Source organism: Papio anubis, chromosome 14, assembly GCF_008728515.1.
Source record: "Papio anubis isolate 15944 chromosome 14, Panubis1.0, whole genome shotgun sequence".
Taxonomy (NCBI): domain Eukaryota; kingdom Metazoa; phylum Chordata; class Mammalia; order Primates; family Cercopithecidae; genus Papio; species Papio anubis.
In genome coordinates, this window is record NC_044989.1 from 84,911,305 (window position 1) to 84,917,304 (window position 6,000).

Below are 6,000 nucleotides of genomic sequence, written 5' to 3' on the forward strand. Positions count from 1 at the left end.
ATAGATAAACTATGCCCTGAGTCCCCAGGCCTAGCCTGCTGGTAAATAGATACAGACATGGAATCCAAGCAAATTTTATCTTCTTGTTGCCTGCTCATGTAGATGACCTCAGAACCCTGACAGATCTGCTGTCCTCCCAGCGTATCTATTAGATACCACCCAGGTTCCTGCAGACCCCATAGTGCAGACCTCTCCACACCACTCTGCCTCTGCTGTCTGTGGAGGTCATTGTGGCTCAATGGACAACTTACACTGCTGCTTTCCAGTCTCTGGGAGGCTTGATTTGTTCCATGGTCTGCAGCAAAGCAGAGAGGAACATTCCTCACTCCAATTATGTCACACACTGTTAGTAGTTTTGCTGGGACCCGATGCTTTGAGTTTTTACTGGAAAACACTTGTCATTTCTGTCACAGTCCTCTCTCTCCCTAGGTCTAATATTTGCAACTGTGACACTAGGCAGGGGACAGAGTGAAGTGAATACTCCCAAAAGCAGAGTTCATGGCCTTTGTACCTGGGTATGCCTGGCTCCTTCCTCCTTGGGGATGGATTCTCCCCTAAGAAGCTAATCAGCCCCTCCTCCACAAAAATTTTGGTTGTTCATCTGACTCATTCTCCAGAAATGACTGGCTATTTCCAAATCCATGGAGTTAACATAATAAACACAAGTGGTCTCAAAGTTTGTCGCATGTTAGAATCACCTGGGCATCTTTGAAAAGTCCCCATATCCAGGAAGTACCCAAACTAGAAGCTCTTAGATGGATGCAAGACATCAGTATTTTTCAAGAGTTTCCAAGTGATTACAACATGCATCTAAGTTTGAGAACCCGTGATCTAGACAGAAGCTGAAGTCCATGCTACAAATACACCCGACAATTCTCTTTTGTCTCCCAAGACAAACGAAAACAAAATTGAGAGATAACTTACTCTGGATAGCCATCTCCTCATCTTTGGATTATAAATTCATAGTCTAGATGCAAGGAAGTTGAGGAATATTTAATAGAAAGAGAAATGCAAATTAAAAAGTTAAAACCACAGACTGTGAAAAGTCTCAATACAATCACAAAAACAAATTTTATGCTCAAGTAAAGCACATACCAGGAATCACCTACTCCCACCTTTGCTTTCCACCATTTGTTTGTTTTGTGCTGAAATGATAAGTTTTGTAATGAAAGCATATTTCAGACTCAGCCTTCACAGGAAACCTTCTACACTTTCTGTTTAAATGACAGCACTTAGGATGATGTATGAATTTCAAAGAGACAACGTCCAAGCTCATCGCGGGTTTACTTGGGCATTATTATTCATGAAGCCCTTTCTGAGCTCTATTTGAGGATATCTGTAAGCTGTTTCAAAAGACCAGGGACCCCTACTGTAATAAACAAGTCATTTACATGGGGGAAATGAAAAACCTGCCATGTCTGCCAAATGAAGGCAGACGTGTCTAAGCAGAGGAGGATTGATGAAGCGAGATTAGAGAAAGCTAAAGGCTGGATTAAAATACATCAAATCTGCCAAGTGATGGAGAATATACTACCAACCAACAGGAATGGATGTTAGTGCCTAGATGATGTTGCCATTGATTTTTTTTTTTTTTAAAGCAGTACATATGAAAGCTTCAAAACCTAAGATTTAGCCAAATCACAGCCCGAGGATTTCAGACACCTGCCAGGTGCTGGTGAAGCATAACTGCATTTCTTGATGCTTTCTCCTTCAGCAATCAGAACAGCACAAATGTCCATCCTGCTTTAATAGATAAATATTTCTGTACTCTGCATCTGGTCCCTCAGCTTCTGGGAGAACGGCTGTGGCCTGATACATAGGCTGTGGTCACCAGCAGGTAGTAGCAAAGGGTACTCTGCAAGGGTTGTGCATCACTCCGCCCACCTGCTCTGTGTCTCTCTCATGGTAGCCTATCCTGGAACACTTCTCTTGAAACCTTCAGTTATTTTGCCAAGCATGGTGGCTCATCTCTGTAATCCCAACATTTTGGGATGCCAAGGCAGGAGGATCACTTGACGCCAGGAATTTAAGACCAGCCTGGTCAGCATAGTAAGACCCCCACCTCTACAAAGAAAAATGCGAAAATTAGCCATGTGTGATGGTGCATGCCTGTAGTCCCAGATAGTGGGGAGGCTGAGGTCAGAGGATCGCTTGAGCCCAGGAGTTCGAGGCTGCAGGGAGCCATAATTGCAGCACTGCACTCCAGCCTGGGCACCAGAGTGAAACCCTGTCTCAAGAACAAAAAAAAGTTTATTTATCACTTACATAGCACTCTTTCTGTGCTGGACATTGTGGTAAGCACTAATGAATAGGAACTCATCCATTCCTTACAACAACCCTCTCTATAAGGTAGGTACGACTGTGATCTGAGTGACAGAGATAAGGAATTGAGGAATCAGAGTCATGGTGAGACTGAGTACAGTGTTCCAGGTCACAAAACAAGTGAGCAGTGGAGACAGGATGTGCATGCAGACCGACTCTGGCTTCAAAGCTTGTCTCCTAATGACTGTTCTCCACCTCCTTTCTGGCAGCTATGAGACCTGGTAGGGTCTTGCTCTAGCATTGCTGTATGACTATTAAAGGTCTAAAGCACTGGTTCTCACTCTTTGGCATGCATCAGAATTAATATCCCCTGGAGAGCTTGTTAAAACACAAGCGGCCTTAGAGTTTCTGAGTCAGTGAATCCAAGATGAGGCCCAAGAATGTACATCTTTAACAAGTTTCTGGGTAATCCCGATTGCTGCTGCCTTGGGAACCACACTTTGGGAATCACTGGCCTAAAGCACTATTTTTAACTATTGATGGACATTGGGCTAATAAACTGATACGCTTTTGGATGTTAAAGGATTCCCTCCTATGTCATTTTTATATCATTGGAAAGAAGAAGTATAGTCTCTCCTGGAAAGAAAAACAAAAAAGAAAAGATACTCACAATATTGTGTGTAGACTTAGAGTGAAGACACATGGTTTTGTTAGCTTTTCTGTTTTTAAGAAGGAAAAATAAATAAATAAAACTAGTGAATACACCAGAAGGAAGTTTCAAGATTTCCTGATTGGCAGGTGCAACTCTCCTGGATCCTTGGCTGCTGAAGAAACATTGGACTAACCAGCATCACCTAGTGGCCATGTGGCATTGACTCCACTGAAGGGGAATGAACTTGTCCCTTGGTATTTGAGCCTTTCTACTATGTCCCCATATATGACCTTGTTCATGTAATTAGTACATTATTATTGCTAATTTGTCACACCCTTATTTTAATAAGAAAACATTATATAGGTAAATACAAGTAATCAGAATATGTGCTTCACTTAGTCCTTCATTGATCAAACAATATTTACTGGGATTTTGTTATACACTCAACACTCTAGTAAGGACCAAGTGGGCACAAACCAATTATAAAACGTGGTCCCTGTCCATATAAAACTCACAGCGCAGCTGGGAAGGCAAGTCACTCTCATTAAAACAGAAAAAAGCACACAAGAATCAAAACTCATGTTATCTATTATTTACAAAACAAATCCTTTTTTCTTATAGTTATACTATATTATTTTCCCCATTTATTCAACAAATATGAACTAGGCCAAGTATTGTGCTGGACTCTGGGAATAGAAATAGAGACACATTTCTTGCCTTTAAGAAGTTCACAGTCTAGAAAAGAAAGGCACTTAAACAAGCATATACCAAACAAACAGGAGGGTACAGCCAATCTGCCTGGACTCAGAGGGTAGTGAAAAGTTTCATGGAGAAGGTGACACTGAACTGAGGTAGGAAATGTGAGTGGGAAATTGTTCAGTGTACAAACTGTACACTGTAGAGGACTTAGCTTTCTACCGAGGAATGGCACATGCAGAGGCAGACAGGCCTCACCAGGAGGGCAGACTCCAGAATGGCCAGCGAGCTTGTACAGCCAGAACAGGGTGTATCTGAGGGAGCTGCAGGAGAAGCAGCCACCTGTCAGCAGGATGGGCTTCATGTCACCGGAAGGCAATTAGACTTTCATCAAAACAAAATGAGAAGCCATTGAAGAGTGGCAAGCAAATGACATACTGTCAGGAGAATTCTGGGAGACAGAAGAGGGTGGAGTGAAGAGAGGTAGGATACTGCGATCATTGTAGTATAGGATGATGAGGGTCTAAACTCAGATAAAAGGAGGCAGATCACAGAGTTTATTAAGAATATAGATTCATAGAAGCTTCTATAGACGTAGCTCACGAGGGACAGGGAGAAGTGCAGGATAGCAACATTGAAAGAAAAACATTAACATAACAATGTGGAATAAATAAAATACACTATTTCTCTAAAATGAAATGCCACAATATCAAGACAAAGAATGATGAAGAAAGGAAAGGAAAATTAAAAATGAGAAGAGTAACAATGTTTACTTGTTAAAAGAGTAACAAATTTAATTAAAAAATTAAATCTTTATTTACGATTAATAAAATTATGGGATGCCAATAATCAATATAAATCAACCTGGAAAAGCATTAGTCAGAAAACATGCTATAACAGTTGAGCACTGAAATGAATTTGGAAATTGTTCTTGTCCTATCCATATCTCTAACTTCACCTATGATACACAAAGGTGACTTTCATCTTCAAAAGAAAATAGTTTCCTTTTCATTTGGCTTTTTAAATGACCATCAAGTCATTGGCACAGACTTTGGAAAAAGTCTACTTACACATTCCTAGAATCTAATTTAGGCATAGACATCTATTCATAGATCTCTCTTAAGAGGTTGAATATTAGATGGCTGGCAAGATGGTCGAATAGGAACATCTCCGGTCTGCAGCTCCCAGCAAGATTGACACAGAAGGCAGGTGATTTCTGCATTTCCAACTGAAGTATCAAGTTCATCTTACTGGGACTGGTTGGACAGTGGGTGCAGCCCAAGGAAAAATGAAGGAAAAAATGTTAAGGGGAGCCAGAGAGAAAGGTTGGGTTACCCACAAAGGGAAGCCCATCAGACTAATAACAGATATCTCAGCAGAAACCCTACAAGCCAGAAGAGGGTGGGGGCAATATTCAATATACTTAAACAAAAGAATTTTCAATCCAGAATTTCATATCCAGCCAAACTAAGTTTCATAAGCAAAAAAGAAATAAAATCCTTTTCAGACAAACAAATGCTGAGAGATTTTGTCACTACTAGGCTTGCCTTACAAGAACTCCTGAAAGAAGCACTAAACATGGAAAGAAACAACCAGTACCAGCCACTGCAAAAACATACCAAATTGCAATGACCATCAACAATATGAAGAAACCACATCAACTTATGGGCAAAGTAACCAGCTAACATCATAATGGCAGGATCAAATTCACACATAACAATACTAACCTTAAATGTAAACTAGCTAAATGCCCCAATTAAAAGACACAGACTGGCAAATTGGATAGTCAAGACCCATCAGTGTGCTGTATTCAGGAGACCCATCTCACATGCAAAGACACACATAGGCTCAAAATAAAGGGATGGAGGAGAATTTACCAAGCAAATGGAAAGCAAAAAAAAAAAAAAAAAAAGAAGAAAGAAAACCCCATCGTCTCAGCCCCAAATTTCCTTAAGCTGATAAGCAACTTCAGCAATGTCTCAAGATGCAAAGTCAATGTGCAAAAGTCACAAGCATTCCTATACACCAATAATAGACAAACAGAGAGCCAAATCATGAGTGAACTCCCATTCACAATTGCTACAAAGAGAATAAAATACCTAGGAATACAACTTACAGGGGATGTGAAGGACCTCTTCAAGGAGAACTACTAACCACTGCTCAAGGAATAAGAGAGGACACAAACAAATGGAAAAACATTCCATGTTCATGGATAGGAAGAATCAATATCGTGAAAATGGCCATACTCCTCAAAGAAATTTAAAGATCCAATGCTATCCCTGTCAAGCGAACACTGACTTTCTTAACAGAACTGGAAAAAACTGCTTTAAATTTCATATGGAACCAAAAAAGATCCAGCATAGACAAGACAATCCTAAGCAAAAAGAACA